The sequence below is a fragment of the Crinia signifera genome, chromosome 7 (genome assembly GCF_055691185.1).
Source record: "Crinia signifera chromosome 7, ASM5569118v1, whole genome shotgun sequence".
In the NCBI taxonomy this organism is placed as follows: Eukaryota; Metazoa; Chordata; class Amphibia; order Anura; family Myobatrachidae; genus Crinia; species Crinia signifera.
Window position 1 is genome coordinate 90,430,024 of NC_139223.1, and position 14,474 is coordinate 90,444,497.

A 14,474-nucleotide genomic window follows, 5' to 3' on the forward strand; every position below is an offset into this window, starting at 1 on the left:
AAAACTTACCACACTGTTTAGGCCCAATCCCAACTGCTTTTGGCAGCTAAACAGTGTTGAGCCTCTTTAGTAGTTTAATTTGAGACCACCTGCTTATATCATGTCCTGTAGGTCTTTTTACATTATCAACACATGATTTTTTTCAGTAAGCCAAAACAGTTAGGAAACTTTTTTATTAGCTTACCTGGTTATAGAAGTAGAAGAGTGCAAAAAAGTGCATGTATCTCACCTACAGCCATACCACATTGGATACGCCCAATCTTGTCTGATCTTGGAAGCTAAGCAGTGATGGGCCTGGTTAGTACTTGGGTGGGTGACCACATGGGAACACCAGGTGCTGTAGGTTTTTTACCATTACTGGCAAATTGTTTTTATTCTCTAGCTATTTAAATTGGAAACTTTTTTTTATTGCCAGTACAGACATTTGGAAGAGGTCAAACAGACACAATAGCCATCACCTAAAAACTTACCACACTGTTTAGGCCCAATCCCAACTGCTTTTGGCAGCTTAACAGTGTTGAGCCTCTTTAGTAGTTTAATTTGGGACCACCTGCTTATATCATGTCCTGTAGGTCCTTTTACATTATCAACACATGATTTTTTTCAGTAAGCCAAAACAGTTAGGAAACTTTTTTATTAGCTTACCTGGTTATAGAAGTAGAAGAGTGCAAAAAAGTGCCTGTATCTCACCTACAGTCATACCACATTGGATACGCCCAATCTCGTCTGATCTTGGAAGTTAAGCAGTGATGGGCCTGGTTAGTACTTGGGTGGGGGACCACATGGGAACACCAGGTGCTGTAGGTTTTTTCCCATTACTGGCAAATTGTTTTTATTCTCTAGCTATTTAAATTGGAAACTTTTTCTTTTTATTGCCAATACAGACATTTGGGAGAGGTCAAACAGACACAATAGCCATTACATAAAAACTTAGCACACTGTTTAGGCCCAATTCCAACTGCTTTTGGCAGCTAAACAGTGTTGACCCTCTTTAGTAGTTTAATTTGAGACCACCTGCTTATATCATGTCCTGTAGGTCTTTTTACATTATCAACACATGATTTTTTTCAGTAAGCCAAAACAGTTAGGAAACTTTTTTTTTAGCTTACCTGGTTATAGAAGTAGAAGAGTGCAAAAAAGTGCCTGTATCTCACCTACAGCCATACCACATTGGATACGCCCAATCTCGTCTGATCTTGGAAGCTAAGCAGTGATGGGCCTGGTTAGTACTTGGGTGGGTGAGCACATGGGAACACCAGGTGCTGTAGGTTTTTTACCATTACTGGCAAATTGTTTTTATTCTCTAGCTATTTAAATTGGAAACTTTTTTTTATTGCCAGTACAGACATTTGGAAGAGGTCAAACAGACACAATAGCCATCACCTAAAAACTTACCACACTGTTTAGGCCCAATCCCAACTGCTTTTGGCAGCTAAACAGTGTTGAGCCTCTTTAGTAGTTTAATTTGAGACCACGTGCTTATATCATGTCCTGTAGGTCTTTTTACATTATCAACACATGATTTTTTTCAGTAAGCCAAAACAGTTAGGAAACTTTTTTATTAGCTTACCTGGTTATAGAAGTAGAAGAGTGCAAAAAAGTGCCTGTATCTCACCTACAGCCATACCACATTGGATACGCCCAATCTCGTCTGATCTTTGAAGCTAAGCAGTGATGGGCCTGGTTAGTACTTGGGTGGGTGAGCACATGGGAACACCAGGTGCTGTAGGTTTTTTACCATTACTGGCAAATTGTTTTTATTCTCTAGCTATTTAAATTGGAAACTTTTTTTTATTGCCAGTACAGACATTTGGAAGAGGTCAAACAGACACAATAGCCATCACCTAAAAACTTACCACACTGTTTAGGCCCAATCCCAACTGCTTTTGGCAGCTAAACAGTGTTGAGCCTCTTTAGTAGTTTAATTTGAGACCACGTGCTTATATCATGTCCTGTAGGTCTTTTTACATTATCAACACATGATTTTTTTCAGTAAGCCAAAACAGTTAGGAAACTTTTTTATTAGCTTACCTGGTTATAGAAGTAGAAGAGTGCAAAAAAGTGCCTGTATCTCACCTACAGCCATACCACATTGGATACGCCCAATCTCGTCTGATCTTTGAAGCTAAGCAGTGATGGGCCTGGTTAGTACTTGGGTGGGTGAGCACATGGGAACACCAGGTGCTGTAGGTTTTTTACCATTACTGGCAAATTGTTTTTATTCTCTAGCTATTTAAATTGGAAACTTTTTTTTATTGCCAGTACAGACATTTGGAAGAGGTCAAACAGACACAATAGCCATCACCTAAAAACTTACCACACTGTTTAGGCCCAATCCCAACTGCTTTTGGCAGCTAAACAGTGTTGAGCCTCTTTAGTAGTTTAATTTGAGACCACGTGCTTATATCATGTCCTGTAGGTCTTTTTACATTATCAACACATGATTTTTTTCAGTAAGCCAAAACAGTTAGGAAACTTTTTTATTAGCTTACCTGGTTATAGAAGTAGAAGAGTGCAAAAAAGTGCACGTATCTCACCTACAGCCATACCACATTGGATACGCCCAATCTCATCTGATCTTGGAAGCTAAGCAGTGATGGGCCTGGTTAGTACTTGGGTGGGTGACCACATGGGAACACCAGGTGCTGTAGGTTTTTTACCATTACTGGCAAATTGTTTTTATTCTCTAGCTATTTAAATTGGAAACTTTTTTTTATTGCCAGTACAGACATTTGGAAGAGGTCAAACAGACACAATAGCCATCACCTAAAAATTTACCACACTGTTTAGGCCCAATCCCAACTGCTTTTGGCAGCTAAACAGTGTTGAGCCTCTTTAGTAGTTTAATTTGAGACCACCTGCTTATATCATGTCCTGTAGGTCTTTTTACATTATCAACACATGATTTTTTTCAGTAAGCCAAAACAGTTAGGAAACTTTTTTATTAGCTTACCTGGTTATAGAAGTAGAAGAGTGCAAAAAAGTGCCTGTATCTCACCTACAGCCATACCACATTGGATACGCCCAATCTCGTCTGATCTTGGAAGCTAAGCAGTGATGGGCCTGGTTAGTACTTGGGTGGGGGACCACATGGGAACACCAGGTGCTGTAGGTTTGTTCCCATTACTGGCAAATTGTTTTTATTCTCTAGCTATTTAAATTGGAAACTTTTTCTTTTTATTGCTAATACAGACATTTGGGAGAGGTCAAACAGACACAATAGCCATCACATAAAAACTTACCACACTGTTTAGGCCCAATTCCAACTGCTTTTGGCAGCTAAACAGTGTTGAGCCTATTTAGTAGTTTAATTTGAGACCACCTGCTAATATTATGTCCTGTACGTCTTTTTACATTACCAACACATGATTTTTTTCAGTAAGCCAAAACAGTTAGGAAACTTTTTTATTAGCTTACCTGGTTATGGAAGTAGAAGAGGGCAAAAAAGTGCCGGTATCTCACCTACAGTCATACCACATTGGATACGCCCAATCTCGTCTGATCTTGGAAGCTATGCAGTGATGGGCCTGGTTAGTACTTGGGTGGGTGACCACATGGGAACACCAGGTGCTGTAGGTTTTTTACCATTACTGGCAAATTGTTTTTATTCTCTAGCTATTTAAATTGGAAACTTTTTTTTAAATTGCCAGTACAGACATTTGGAAGAGGTCAAACAGACACAATAGCCATCACCTAAAAACTTACCACACTGTTTAGGCCCAATTCCAACTGCTTTTGGCAGCTAAACAGTGTTGAGCCTCTTTAGTAGTTTAATTTGAGACCACCTGCTTATATCATGTCCTGTAGGTCTTTTTACATTATCAACACATGATTTATTTCAGTAAGCCAAAACAGTTAGGAAACTTTTTTATTAGCTTACCTGGTTATAGAAGTAGAAGAGTGCAAAAAAGTGCCTGTATCTCACCTACAGTCATACCACATTGGATACGCCCAATCTTGTCTAATCTTGGAAGTTAAACAGTGATGGGCCTGGTTAGTACTTGGGTGGGGGACCACATGTGAACACCAGGTACTGTAGGTTTTTTCCCATTACTGGCAAATTGTTTTTATTCTCTAGCTATTTAAATTGGAAACTTTTTCTTTTTATTGCCAATACAGACATTTGGGAGAGGTCAAACAGACACAATATCCATCACATAAAAACTTACCACACTGTTTAGGCCCAATTCCAACTGCCTTTGGCAGCTAAACAGTGTTGAGCCTCTTTAGTAGTTTAATTTGAGACCACCTGCTTATATCATGTCCTGTAGGTCTTTTTACATTATTAACACATGATTTTTTTCAGTAAGCCAAAACAGTTAGGAAACTTTTTTTTTAGCTTACCTGGTTATAGAAGTAGAAAAGTGCAAAAAAGTGCCTTTATCTCACCTACAGCCATACCACATTGGATACGCCCAATCTCGTCTGATCTTGGAAGCTAAGCAGTGATGGGCCTGGTTAGTACTTGGGTGGGTGACCACATGGGAACACCAGGTGCTGTAGGTTTTTTACCATTACTGGCAAATTGTTTTTATTCTCTAGCTATTTAAATTAAAAACTTTTTTTTGTTGCCAGTACAGACATTTGGAAGAGGTCAAACAGACACAATAGCCATCACCTAAAAACTTACCACACTGTTTAGGCCCAATCCCAACTGCTTTTGGCAGCTAAACAGTGTTGAGCCTCTTAAGTAGTTTAATTTGAGACCACCTGCTTATATCATGTCCTGTAGGTCTTTTTACATTATCAACACATGATTTTTTTCAGTAAGCCAAAACAGTTAGGAAACTTTTTTATTAGCTTACCTGGTTATAGAAGTAGAAGAGTGCAAAAAAGTGCCTGTATCTCACCTACAGCCATACCACATTGGATACGCCCAATCTCGTCTGATCTTTGAAGCTAAGCAGTGATGGGCCTGGTTAGTACTTGGGTGGGTGAGCACATGGGAACACCAGGTGCTGTAGGTTTTTTACCATTACTGGCAAATTGTTTTTATTCTCTAGCTATTTAAATTGGAAACTTTTTTTTATTGCCAGTACAGACATTTGGAAGAGGTCAAACAGACACAATAGCCATCACCTAAAAACTTACCACACTGTTTAGGCCCAATCCCAACTGCTTTTGGCAGCTAAACAGTGTTGAGCCTCTTTAGTAGTTTAATTTGAGACCACGTGCTTATATCATGTCCTGTAGGTCTTTTTACATTATCAACACATGATTTTTTTCAGTAAGCCAAAACAGTTAGGAAACTTTTTTATTAGCTTACCTGGTTATAGAAGTAGAAGAGTGCAAAAAAATGCCTGTATCTCACCTACAGCCATACCACATTGGATACGCCCAATCTCGTCTGATCTTTGAAGCTAAGCAGTGATGGGCCTGGTTAGTACTTGGGTGGGTGAGCACATGGGAACACCAGGTGCTGTAGGTTTTTTACCATTACTGGCAAATTGTTTTTATTCTCTAGCTATTTAAATTGGAAACTTTTTTTTATTGCCAGTACAGACATTTGGAAGAGGTCAAACAGACACAATAGCCATCACCTAAAAACTTACCACACTGTTTAGGCCCAATCCCAACTGCTTTTGGCAGCTAAACAGTGTTGAGCCTCTTTAGTAGTTTAATTTGAGACCATGTGCTTATATCATGTCCTGTAGGTCTTTTTACATTATCAACACATGATTTTTTTCAGTAAGCCAAAACAGTTAGGAAACTTTTTTATTAGCTTACCTGGTTATAGAAGTAGAAGAGTGCAAAAAAGTGCACGTATCTCACCTACAGCCATACCACATTGGATACGCCCAATCTCATCTGATCTTGGAAGCTAAGCAGTGATGGGCCTGGTTAGTACTTGGGTGGGTGACCACATGGGAACACCAGGTGCTGTAGGTTTTTTACCATTACTGGCAAATTGTTTTTATTCTCTAGCTATTTAAATTGGAAACTTTTTTTTATTGCCAGTACAGACATTTGGAAGAGGTCAAACAGACACAATAGCCATCACCTAAAAACTTACCACACTGTTTAGGCCCAATCCCAACTGCTTTTGGCAGCTAAACAGTGTTGAGCCTCTTTGGTAGTTTAATTTTTGACCACCTGCTTATATCATGTCCTGTAGGTCTTTTTACATTATCAACACATGATTTTTTTCAGTAAGCCAAAACAGTTAGGAAACTTTTTTATTAGCTTACCTGGTTATAGAAGTAGAAGAGTGCAAAAAAGTGCCTGTATCTCACCTACAGCCATACCACATTGGATACGCCCAATCTCGTCTGATCTTGGAAGCTAAGCAGTGATGGGCCTGGTTAGTACTTGGGTGGGGGACCACATGGGAACACCAGGTGCTGTAGGTTTGTTCCCATTACTGGCAAATTGTTTTTATTCTCTAGCTATTTAAATTGGAAACTTTTTCTTTTTATTGCCAATACAGACATTTGGGAGAGGTCAAACAGACACAATAGCCATCACATAAAAACTTACCACACTGTTTAGGCCCAATTCCAACTGCTTTTGGCAGCTAAACAGTGTTGAGCCTATTTAGTAGTTTAATTTGAGACCACCTGCTAATATTATGTCCTGTACGTCTTTTTACATTACCAACACATGATTTTTTTCAGTAAGCCAAAACAGTTAGGAAACTTTTTTATTAGCTTACCTGGTTATAGAAGTAGAAGAGGGCAAAAAAGTGCCTGTATCTCATCTACAGCCATACCACATTGGACACACCCAATCTCGTCTGATCTTGGAAGCTAAGCAGTGTTGGGCCTGTTTAGTACTTGGGTGGGAGACCACATGGGAACACCAGGTGCTGTAGGTTTTTCCCATTACTGGCAAATTGTTTTTATTCTCTAGCTATTTAAATTGGAAACTTTTTCTTTTTATTGCCAATACAGACATTTGGGAGAGGTCAAACAGACACAATAGCCATCACCTAAAAACTTACCACACTGTTTAGGCCCAATCCCAACTGCTTTTGGCAGCTAAACAGTGTTGAGCCTCTTTAGTAGTTTAATTTGGGACCACCTGCTTATATCATGTCCTGTAGGTCCTTTTACATTATCAACACATGATTTTTTTCAATAAGCCAAAACAGTTAGGAAACTTTTTTATTAGCTTACCTGGTTATAGAAGTAGAAGAGTGCAAAAAAGTGCCTGTATCTCACCTACAGTCATACCACATTGGATACGCCCAATCTCGTCTGATCTTGGAAGTTAAGCAGTGATGGGCCTGGTTAGTACTTGGGTGGGGGACCACATGGGAACACCAGGTGCTGTAGGTTTTTTCCCATTACTGGCAAATTGTTTTTATTCTCTAGCTATTTAAATTGGAAACTTTTTTTTATTGCCAGTACAGACATTTGGAAGAGGTCAAACAGACACAATAGCCATCACCTAAAAACTTACCACACTGTTTAGGCCCAATCCCAACTGCTTTTGGCAGCTAAACAGTGTTGAGCCTCTTTAGTAGTTTAATTTGAGACCACCTGCTTATATCATGTCCTGTAGGTCTTTTTACATTATCAACACATGATTTTTTTCAGTAAGCCAAAACAGTTAGGAAACTTTTTTATTAGCTTACCTGGTTATAGAAGTAGAAGAGTGCAAAAAAGTGCCTGTATCTCACCTACAGCCATACCACATTGGATACGCCCAATCTCGTCTGATCTTGGAAGCTAAGCAGTGATGGGCCTGGTTAGTACTTGGGTGGGGGACCACATGGGAACACCAGGTGCTGTAGGTTTGTTCCCATTACTGGCAAATTGTTTTTATTCTCTAGCTATTTAAATTGGAAACTTTTTCTTTTTATTGCCAATACAGACATTTGGGAGAGGTCAAACAGACACAATAGCCATCACATAAAAACTTACCACACTGTTTAGGCCCAATTCCAACTGCTTTTGGCAGCTAAACAGTGTTGACCCTCTTTAGTAGTTTAATTTGAGACCACCTGCTTATATCATGTCCTGTAGGTCTTTTTACATTATCAACACATGATTTTTTTCAGTAAGCCAAAACAGTTAGGAAACTTTTTTTTTAGCTTACCTGGTTATAGAAGTAGAAGAGTGCAAAAAAGTGCCTGTATCTCACCTACAGCCATACCACATTGGATACGCCCAATCTCGTCTGATCTTGGAAGCTAAGCAGTGATGGGCCTGGTTAGTACTTGGGTGGGTGAGCACATGGGAACACCAGGTGCTGTAGGTTTTTTACCATTACTGGCAAATTGTTTTTATTCTCTAGCTATTTAAATTGGAAACTTTTTTTTATTGCCAGTACAGACATTTGGAAGAGGTCAAACAGACACAATAGCCATCACCTAAAAACTTACCACACTGTTTAGGCCCAATCCCAACTGCTTTTGGCAGCTAAACAGTGTTGAGCCTCTTTAGTAGTTTAATTTGAGACCACCTGCTTATATCATGTCCTGTAGGTCTTTTTACATTATCAACACATGATTTTTTTCAGTAAGCCAAAACAGTTAGGAAACTTTTTTATTAGCTTACCTGGTTATAGAAGTAGAAGAGTGCAAAAAAGTGCATGTATCTCACCTACAGCCATACCACATTGGATACGCCCAATCTTGTCTGATCTTGGAAGCTAAGCAGTGATGGGCCTGGTTAGTACTTGGGTGGGTGACCACATGGGAACACCAGGTGCTGTAGGTTTTTTACCATTACTGGCAAATTGTTTTTATTCTCTAGCTATTTAAATTGGAAACTTTTTTTTATTGCCAGTACAGACATTTGGAAGAGGTCAAACAGACACAATAGCCATCACCTAAAAACTTACCACACTGTTTAGGCCCAATCCCAACTGCTTTTGGCAGCTTAACAGTGTTGAGCCTCTTTAGTAGTTTAATTTGGGACCACCTGCTTATATCATGTCCTGTAGGTCCTTTTACATTATCAACACATGATTTTTTTCAGTAAGCCAAAACAGTTAGGAAACTTTTTTATTAGCTTACCTGGTTATAGAAGTAGAAGAGTGCAAAAAAGTGCCTGTATCTCACCTACAGTCATACCACATTGGATACGCCCAATCTCGTCTGATCTTGGAAGTTAAGCAGTGATGGGCCTGGTTAGTACTTGGGTGGGGGAACACATGGGAACACCAGGTGCTGTAGGTTTTTTCCCATTACTGGCAAATTGTTTTTATTCTCTAGCTATTTAAATTGGAAACTTTTTCTTTTTATTGCCAATACAGACATTTGGGAGAGGTCAAACAGACACAATAGCCATTACATAAAAACTTAGCACACTGTTTAGGCCCAATTCCAACTGCTTTTGGCAGCTAAACAGTGTTGACCCTCTTTAGTAGTTTAATTTGAGACCACCTGCTTATATCATGTCCTGTAGGTCTTTTTACATTATCAACACATGATTTTTTTCAGTAAGCCAAAACAGTTAGGAAACTTTTTTTTTAGCTTACCTGGTTATAGAAGTAGAAGAGTGCAAAAAAGTGCCTGTATCTCACCTACAGTCATACCACATTGGATACGCCCAATCTCGTCTGATCTTGGAAGTTAAGCAGTGATGGGCCTGGTTAGTACTTGGGTGGGGGACCACATGGGAACACCAGGTGCTGTAGGTTTTTTCCCATTACTGGCAAATTGTTTTTATTCTCTAGCTATTTAAATTGGAAACTTTTTTTTATTGCCAGTACAGACATTTGGAAGAGGTCAAACAGACACAATAGCCATCACCTAAAAACTTACCACACTGTTTAGGCCCAATCCCAACTGCTTTTGGCAGCTAAACAGTGTTGAGCCTCTTTAGTAGTTTAATTTGAGACCACCTGCTTATATCATGTCCTGTAGGTCCTTTTACATTATCAACACATGATTTTTTTCAGTAAGCCAAAACAGTTAGGAAACTTTTTTATTAGCTTACCTGGTTATAGAAGTAGAAGAGTGCAAAAAAGTGCCTGTATCTCACCTACAGCCATACCACATTGGATACGCCCAATCTCGTCTGATCTTGGAAGCTAAGCAGTGATGGGCCTGGTTAGTACTTGGGTGGGGGACCACATGGGAACACCAGGTGCTGTAGGTTTGTTCCCATTACTGGCAAATTGTTTTTATTCTCTAGCTATTTAAATTGGAAACTTTTTCTTTTTATTGCCAATACAGACATTTGGGAGAGGTCAAACAGACACAATAGCCATCACATAAAAACTTACCACACTGTTTAGGCCCAATTCCAACTGCTTTTGGCAGCTAAACAGTGTTGACCCTCTTTAGTAGTTTAATTTGAGACCACCTGCTTATATCATGTCCTGTAGGTCTTTTTACATTATCAACACATGATTTTTTTCAGTAAGCCAAAACAGTTAGGAAACTTTTTTTTTAGCTTACCTGGTTATAGAAGTAGAAGAGTGCAAAAAAGTGCCTGTATCTCACCTACAGCCATACCACATTGGATACGCCCAATCTCGTCTGATCTTGGAAGCTAAGCAGTGATGGGCCTGGTTAGTACTTGGGTGGGTGAGCACATGGGAACACCAGGTGCTGTAGGTTTTTTACCATTACTGGCAAATTGTTTTTATTCTCTAGCTATTTAAATTGGAAACTTTTTTTTATTGCCAGTACAGACATTTGGAAGAGGTCAAACAGACACAATAGCCATCACCTAAAAACTTACCACACTGTTTAGGCCCAATCCCAACTGCTTTTGGCAGCTAAACAGTGTTGAGCCTCTTTAGTAGTTTAATTTGAGACCACCTGCTTATATCATGTCCTGTAGGTCTTTTTACATTATCAACACATGATTTTTTTCAGTAAGCCAAAACAGTTAGGAAACTTTTTTATTAGCTTACCTGGTTATAGAAGTAGAAGAGTGCAAAAAAGTGCATGTATCTCACCTACAGCCATACCACATTGGATACGCCCAATCTTGTCTGATCTTGGAAGCTAAGCAGTGATGGGCCTGGTTAGTACTTGGGTGGGTGACCACATGGGAACACCAGGTGCTGTAGGTTTTTTACCATTACTGGCAAATTGTTTTTATTCTCTAGCTATTTAAATTGGAAACTTTTTTTTATTGCCAGTACAGACATTTGGAAGAGGTCAAACAGACACAATAGCCATCACCTAAAAACTTACCACACTGTTTAGGCCCAATCCCAACTGCTTTTGGCAGCTTAACAGTGTTGAGCCTCTTTAGTAGTTTAATTTGGGACCACCTGCTTATATCATGTCCTGTAGGTCCTTTTACATTATCAACACATGATTTTTTTCAGTAAGCCAAAACAGTTAGGAAACTTTTTTATTAGCTTACCTGGTTATAGAAGTAGAAGAGTGCAAAAAAGTGCCTGTATCTCACCTACAGTCATACCACATTGGATACGCCCAATCTCGTCTGATCTTGGAAGTTAAGCAGTGATGGGCCTGGTTAGTACTTGGGTGGGGGACCACATGGGAACACCAGGTGCTGTAGGTTTTTTACCATTACTGGCAAATTGTTTTTATTCTCTAGCTATTTAAATTGGAAACTTTTTTTTATTGCCAGTACAGACATTTGGAAGAGGTCAAACAGACACAATAGCCATCACCTAAAAACTTACCACACTGTTTAGGCCCAATCCCAACTGCTTTTGGCAGCTAAACAGTGTTGAGCCTCTTTAGTAGTTTAATTTGAGACCACGTGCTTATATCATGTCCTGTAGGTCTTTTTACATTATCAACACATGATTTTTTTCAGTAAGCCAAAACAGTTAGGAAACTTTTTTATTAGCTTACCTGGTTATAGAAGTAGAAGAGTGCAAAAAAGTGCCTGTATCTCACCTACAGCCATACCACATTGGATACGCCCAATCTCGTCTGATCTTTGAAGCTAAGCAGTGATGGGCCTGGTTAGTACTTGGGTGGGTGAGCACATGGGAACACCAGGTGCTGTAGGTTTTTTACCATTACTGGCAAATTGTTTTTATTCTCTAGCTATTTAAATTGGAAACTTTTTTTTATTGCCAGTACAGACATTTGGAAGAGGTCAAACAGACACAATAGCCATCACCTAAAAACTTACCACACTGTTTAGGCCCAATCCCAACTGCTTTTGGCAGCTAAACAGTGTTGAGCCTCTTTAGTAGTTTAATTTGAGACCACGTGCTTATATCATGTCCTGTAGGTCTTTTTACATTATCAACACATGATTTTTTTCAGTAAGCCAAAACAGTTAGGAAACTTTTTTATTAGCTTACCTGGTTATAGAAGTAGAAGAGTGCAAAAAAGTGCACGTATCTCACCTACAGCCATACCACATTGGATACGCCCAATCTCATCTGATCTTGGAAGCTAAGCAGTGATGGGCCTGGTTAGTACTTGGGTGGGTGACCACATGGGAACACCAGGTGCTGTAGGTTTTTTACCATTACTGGCAAATTGTTTTTATTCTCTAGCTATTTAAATTGGACATTTTTTTTTATTGCCAGTACAGACATTTGGAAGAGGTCAAACAGACACAATAGCCATCACCTAAAAATTTACCACACTGTTTAGGCCCAATCCCAACTGCTTTTGGCAGCTAAACAGTGTTGAGCCTCTTTAGTAGTTTAATTTGAGACCACCTGCTTATATCATGTCCTGTAGGTCTTTTTACATTATCAACACATGATTTTTTTCAGTAAGCCAAAACAGTTAGGAAACTTTTTTATTAGCTTACCTGGTTATAGAAGTAGAAGAGTGCAAAAAAGTGCCTGTATCTCACCTACAGCCATACCACATTGGATACGCCCAATCTCGTCTGATCTTGGAAGCTAAGCAGTGATGGGCCTGGTTAGTACTTGGGTGGGGGACCACATGGGAACACCAGGTGCTGTAGGTTTGTTCCCATTACTGGCAAATTGTTTTTATTCTCTAGCTATTTAAATTGGAAACTTTTTCTTTTTATTGCTAATACAGACATTTGGGAGAGGTCAAACAGACACAATAGCCATCACATAAAAACTTACCACACTGTTTAGGCCCAATTCCAACTGCTTTTGGCAGCTAAACAGTGTTGAGCCTATTTAGTAGTTTAATTTGAGACCACCTGCTAATATTATGTCCTGTACGTCTTTTTACATTACCAACACATGATTTTTTTCAGTAAGCCAAAACAGTTAGGAAACTTTTTTATTAGCTTACCTGGTTATGGAAGTAGAAGAGGGCAAAAAAGTGCCGGTATCTCACCTACAGTCATACCACATTGGATACGCCCAATCTCGTCTGATCTTGGAAGCTATGCAGTGATGGGCCTGGTTAGTACTTGGGTGGGTGACCACATGGGAACACCAGGTGCTGTAGGTTTTTTACCATTACTGGCAAATTGTTTTTATTCTCTAGCTATTTAAATTGGAAACTTTTTTTTAAATTGCCAGTACAGACATTTGGAAGAGGTCAAACAGACACAATAGCCATCACCTAAAAACTTACCACACTGTTTAGGCCCAATTCCAACTGCTTTTGGCAGCTAAACAGTGTTGAGCCTCTTTAGTAGTTTAATTTGAGACCACCTGCTTATATCATGTCCTGTAGGTCTTTTTACATTATCAACACATGATTTATTTCAGTAAGCCAAAACAGTTAGGAAACTTTTTTATTAGCTTACCTGGTTATAGAAGTAGAAGAGTGCAAAAAAGTGCCTGTATCTCACCTACAGTCATACCACATTGGATACGCCCAATCTTGTCTAATCTTGGAAGTTAAACAGTGATGGGCCTGGTTAGTACTTGGGTGGGGGACCACATGTGAACACCAGGTACTGTAGGTTTTTTCCCATTACTGGCAAATTGTTTTTATTCTCTAGCTATTTAAATTGGAAACTTTTTCTTTTTATTGCCAATACAGACATTTGGGAGAGGTCAAACAGACACAATATCCATCACATAAAAACTTACCACACTGTTTAGGCCCAATTCCAACTGCCTTTGGCAGCTAAACAGTGTTGAGCCTCTTTAGTAGTTTAATTTGAGACCACCTGCTTATATCATGTCCTGTAGGTCTTTTTACATTATTAACACATGATTTTTTTCAGTAAGCCAAAACAGTTAGGAAACTTTTTTTTTAGCTTACCTGGTTATAGAAGTAGAAGAGTGCAAAAAAGTGCCTTTATCTCACCTACAGCCATACCACATTGGATACGCCCAATCTCGTCTGATCTTGGAAGCTAAGCAGTGATGGGCCTGGTTAGTACTTGGGTGGGTGACCACATGGGAACACCAGGTGCTGTAGGTTTTTTACCATTACTGGCAAATTGTTTTTATTCTCTAGCTATTTAAATTAAAAACTTTTTTTTGTTGCCAGTACAGACATTTGGAAGAGGTCAAACAGACACAATAGCCATCACCTAAAAACTTACCACACTGTTTAGGCCCAATCCCAACTGCTTTTGGCAGCTAAACAGTGTTGAGCCTCTTAAGTAGTTTAATTTGAGACCACCTGCTTATATCATGTCCTGTAGGTCTTTTTACATTATCAACACATGATTTTTTTCAGTAAG

At 39.2% G+C, this 14,474-nt stretch overlaps 29 non-coding genes and 2 pseudogenes across 29 annotated transcripts; all 31 read left to right on the forward strand.

The window, feature by feature from the left end:
• The first annotated feature begins 227 nt into the window (after nucleotides 1-227).
• LOC146021612 (5S ribosomal RNA) lies at nucleotides 228-346 on the forward strand. Its single transcript, XR_014451091.1, has one exon. It is a non-coding gene; the product is annotated as a 5S ribosomal RNA (ribosomal RNA).
• A 342-nt stretch (nucleotides 347-688) lies between these two features.
• On the forward strand, nucleotides 689-807 carry LOC146022187 (5S ribosomal RNA). The gene has a single exon (XR_014451653.1). It is a non-coding gene; the product is annotated as a 5S ribosomal RNA (ribosomal RNA).
• Nucleotides 808-1,152: 345 nt separating this feature from the next.
• LOC146022855 (5S ribosomal RNA) lies at nucleotides 1,153-1,271 on the forward strand. Its single transcript, XR_014452295.1, has one exon. It is a non-coding gene; the product is annotated as a 5S ribosomal RNA (ribosomal RNA).
• Nucleotides 1,272-1,613: 342 nt separating this feature from the next.
• Nucleotides 1,614-1,732, forward strand: LOC146024238 (5S ribosomal RNA). Its single transcript, XR_014453626.1, has one exon. It is a non-coding gene; the product is annotated as a 5S ribosomal RNA (ribosomal RNA).
• Nucleotides 1,733-2,074: 342 nt separating this feature from the next.
• On the forward strand, nucleotides 2,075-2,193 carry LOC146024239 (5S ribosomal RNA). Its single transcript, XR_014453627.1, has one exon. It is a non-coding gene; the product is annotated as a 5S ribosomal RNA (ribosomal RNA).
• A 342-nt stretch (nucleotides 2,194-2,535) lies between these two features.
• LOC146021469 (5S ribosomal RNA) lies at nucleotides 2,536-2,654 on the forward strand. The gene has a single exon (XR_014450955.1). It is a non-coding gene; the product is annotated as a 5S ribosomal RNA (ribosomal RNA).
• Nucleotides 2,655-2,996: 342 nt separating this feature from the next.
• Nucleotides 2,997-3,115, forward strand: LOC146025367 (5S ribosomal RNA). Its single transcript, XR_014454099.1, has one exon. It is a non-coding gene; the product is annotated as a 5S ribosomal RNA (ribosomal RNA).
• Nucleotides 3,116-3,460: 345 nt separating this feature from the next.
• On the forward strand, nucleotides 3,461-3,579 carry LOC146022917 (5S ribosomal RNA). The gene has a single exon (XR_014452353.1). It is a non-coding gene; the product is annotated as a 5S ribosomal RNA (ribosomal RNA).
• Nucleotides 3,580-3,923: 344 nt separating this feature from the next.
• LOC146024739 (5S ribosomal RNA) lies at nucleotides 3,924-4,042 on the forward strand (annotated as a pseudogene).
• Nucleotides 4,043-4,387: 345 nt separating this feature from the next.
• On the forward strand, nucleotides 4,388-4,506 carry LOC146024473 (5S ribosomal RNA). The gene has a single exon (XR_014453853.1). It is a non-coding gene; the product is annotated as a 5S ribosomal RNA (ribosomal RNA).
• Nucleotides 4,507-4,848: 342 nt separating this feature from the next.
• On the forward strand, nucleotides 4,849-4,967 carry LOC146024240 (5S ribosomal RNA). The gene has a single exon (XR_014453628.1). It is a non-coding gene; the product is annotated as a 5S ribosomal RNA (ribosomal RNA).
• A 342-nt stretch (nucleotides 4,968-5,309) lies between these two features.
• On the forward strand, nucleotides 5,310-5,428 carry LOC146024241 (5S ribosomal RNA). The gene has a single exon (XR_014453629.1). It is a non-coding gene; the product is annotated as a 5S ribosomal RNA (ribosomal RNA).
• A 342-nt stretch (nucleotides 5,429-5,770) lies between these two features.
• LOC146021586 (5S ribosomal RNA) lies at nucleotides 5,771-5,889 on the forward strand. Its single transcript, XR_014451066.1, has one exon. It is a non-coding gene; the product is annotated as a 5S ribosomal RNA (ribosomal RNA).
• Nucleotides 5,890-6,231: 342 nt separating this feature from the next.
• Nucleotides 6,232-6,350, forward strand: LOC146025379 (5S ribosomal RNA). The gene has a single exon (XR_014454100.1). It is a non-coding gene; the product is annotated as a 5S ribosomal RNA (ribosomal RNA).
• Nucleotides 6,351-6,695: 345 nt separating this feature from the next.
• Nucleotides 6,696-6,814, forward strand: LOC146025505 (5S ribosomal RNA). Its single transcript, XR_014454167.1, has one exon. It is a non-coding gene; the product is annotated as a 5S ribosomal RNA (ribosomal RNA).
• Nucleotides 6,815-7,158: 344 nt separating this feature from the next.
• LOC146022198 (5S ribosomal RNA) lies at nucleotides 7,159-7,277 on the forward strand. Its single transcript, XR_014451664.1, has one exon. It is a non-coding gene; the product is annotated as a 5S ribosomal RNA (ribosomal RNA).
• Nucleotides 7,278-7,619: 342 nt separating this feature from the next.
• LOC146025390 (5S ribosomal RNA) lies at nucleotides 7,620-7,738 on the forward strand. Its single transcript, XR_014454101.1, has one exon. It is a non-coding gene; the product is annotated as a 5S ribosomal RNA (ribosomal RNA).
• Nucleotides 7,739-8,083: 345 nt separating this feature from the next.
• LOC146022856 (5S ribosomal RNA) lies at nucleotides 8,084-8,202 on the forward strand. The gene has a single exon (XR_014452296.1). It is a non-coding gene; the product is annotated as a 5S ribosomal RNA (ribosomal RNA).
• A 342-nt stretch (nucleotides 8,203-8,544) lies between these two features.
• Nucleotides 8,545-8,663, forward strand: LOC146021613 (5S ribosomal RNA). Its single transcript, XR_014451092.1, has one exon. It is a non-coding gene; the product is annotated as a 5S ribosomal RNA (ribosomal RNA).
• A 342-nt stretch (nucleotides 8,664-9,005) lies between these two features.
• LOC146023252 (5S ribosomal RNA) lies at nucleotides 9,006-9,124 on the forward strand. Its single transcript, XR_014452675.1, has one exon. It is a non-coding gene; the product is annotated as a 5S ribosomal RNA (ribosomal RNA).
• Nucleotides 9,125-9,469: 345 nt separating this feature from the next.
• Nucleotides 9,470-9,588, forward strand: LOC146022210 (5S ribosomal RNA). The gene has a single exon (XR_014451675.1). It is a non-coding gene; the product is annotated as a 5S ribosomal RNA (ribosomal RNA).
• Nucleotides 9,589-9,930: 342 nt separating this feature from the next.
• LOC146025401 (5S ribosomal RNA) lies at nucleotides 9,931-10,049 on the forward strand. Its single transcript, XR_014454102.1, has one exon. It is a non-coding gene; the product is annotated as a 5S ribosomal RNA (ribosomal RNA).
• A 345-nt stretch (nucleotides 10,050-10,394) lies between these two features.
• LOC146022857 (5S ribosomal RNA) lies at nucleotides 10,395-10,513 on the forward strand. The gene has a single exon (XR_014452297.1). It is a non-coding gene; the product is annotated as a 5S ribosomal RNA (ribosomal RNA).
• A 342-nt stretch (nucleotides 10,514-10,855) lies between these two features.
• Nucleotides 10,856-10,974, forward strand: LOC146021614 (5S ribosomal RNA). Its single transcript, XR_014451093.1, has one exon. It is a non-coding gene; the product is annotated as a 5S ribosomal RNA (ribosomal RNA).
• A 342-nt stretch (nucleotides 10,975-11,316) lies between these two features.
• LOC146022221 (5S ribosomal RNA) lies at nucleotides 11,317-11,435 on the forward strand. Its single transcript, XR_014451686.1, has one exon. It is a non-coding gene; the product is annotated as a 5S ribosomal RNA (ribosomal RNA).
• A 342-nt stretch (nucleotides 11,436-11,777) lies between these two features.
• LOC146024242 (5S ribosomal RNA) lies at nucleotides 11,778-11,896 on the forward strand. The gene has a single exon (XR_014453630.1). It is a non-coding gene; the product is annotated as a 5S ribosomal RNA (ribosomal RNA).
• A 342-nt stretch (nucleotides 11,897-12,238) lies between these two features.
• Nucleotides 12,239-12,357, forward strand: LOC146021700 (5S ribosomal RNA). The gene has a single exon (XR_014451177.1). It is a non-coding gene; the product is annotated as a 5S ribosomal RNA (ribosomal RNA).
• Nucleotides 12,358-12,699: 342 nt separating this feature from the next.
• On the forward strand, nucleotides 12,700-12,818 carry LOC146025406 (5S ribosomal RNA). Its single transcript, XR_014454104.1, has one exon. It is a non-coding gene; the product is annotated as a 5S ribosomal RNA (ribosomal RNA).
• Nucleotides 12,819-13,163: 345 nt separating this feature from the next.
• On the forward strand, nucleotides 13,164-13,282 carry LOC146022918 (5S ribosomal RNA). Its single transcript, XR_014452354.1, has one exon. It is a non-coding gene; the product is annotated as a 5S ribosomal RNA (ribosomal RNA).
• Nucleotides 13,283-13,626: 344 nt separating this feature from the next.
• On the forward strand, nucleotides 13,627-13,745 carry LOC146024740 (5S ribosomal RNA; annotated as a pseudogene).
• A 345-nt stretch (nucleotides 13,746-14,090) lies between these two features.
• On the forward strand, nucleotides 14,091-14,209 carry LOC146024592 (5S ribosomal RNA). Its single transcript, XR_014453964.1, has one exon. It is a non-coding gene; the product is annotated as a 5S ribosomal RNA (ribosomal RNA).
• The last annotated feature ends 265 nt before the right edge of the window (nucleotides 14,210-14,474 follow it).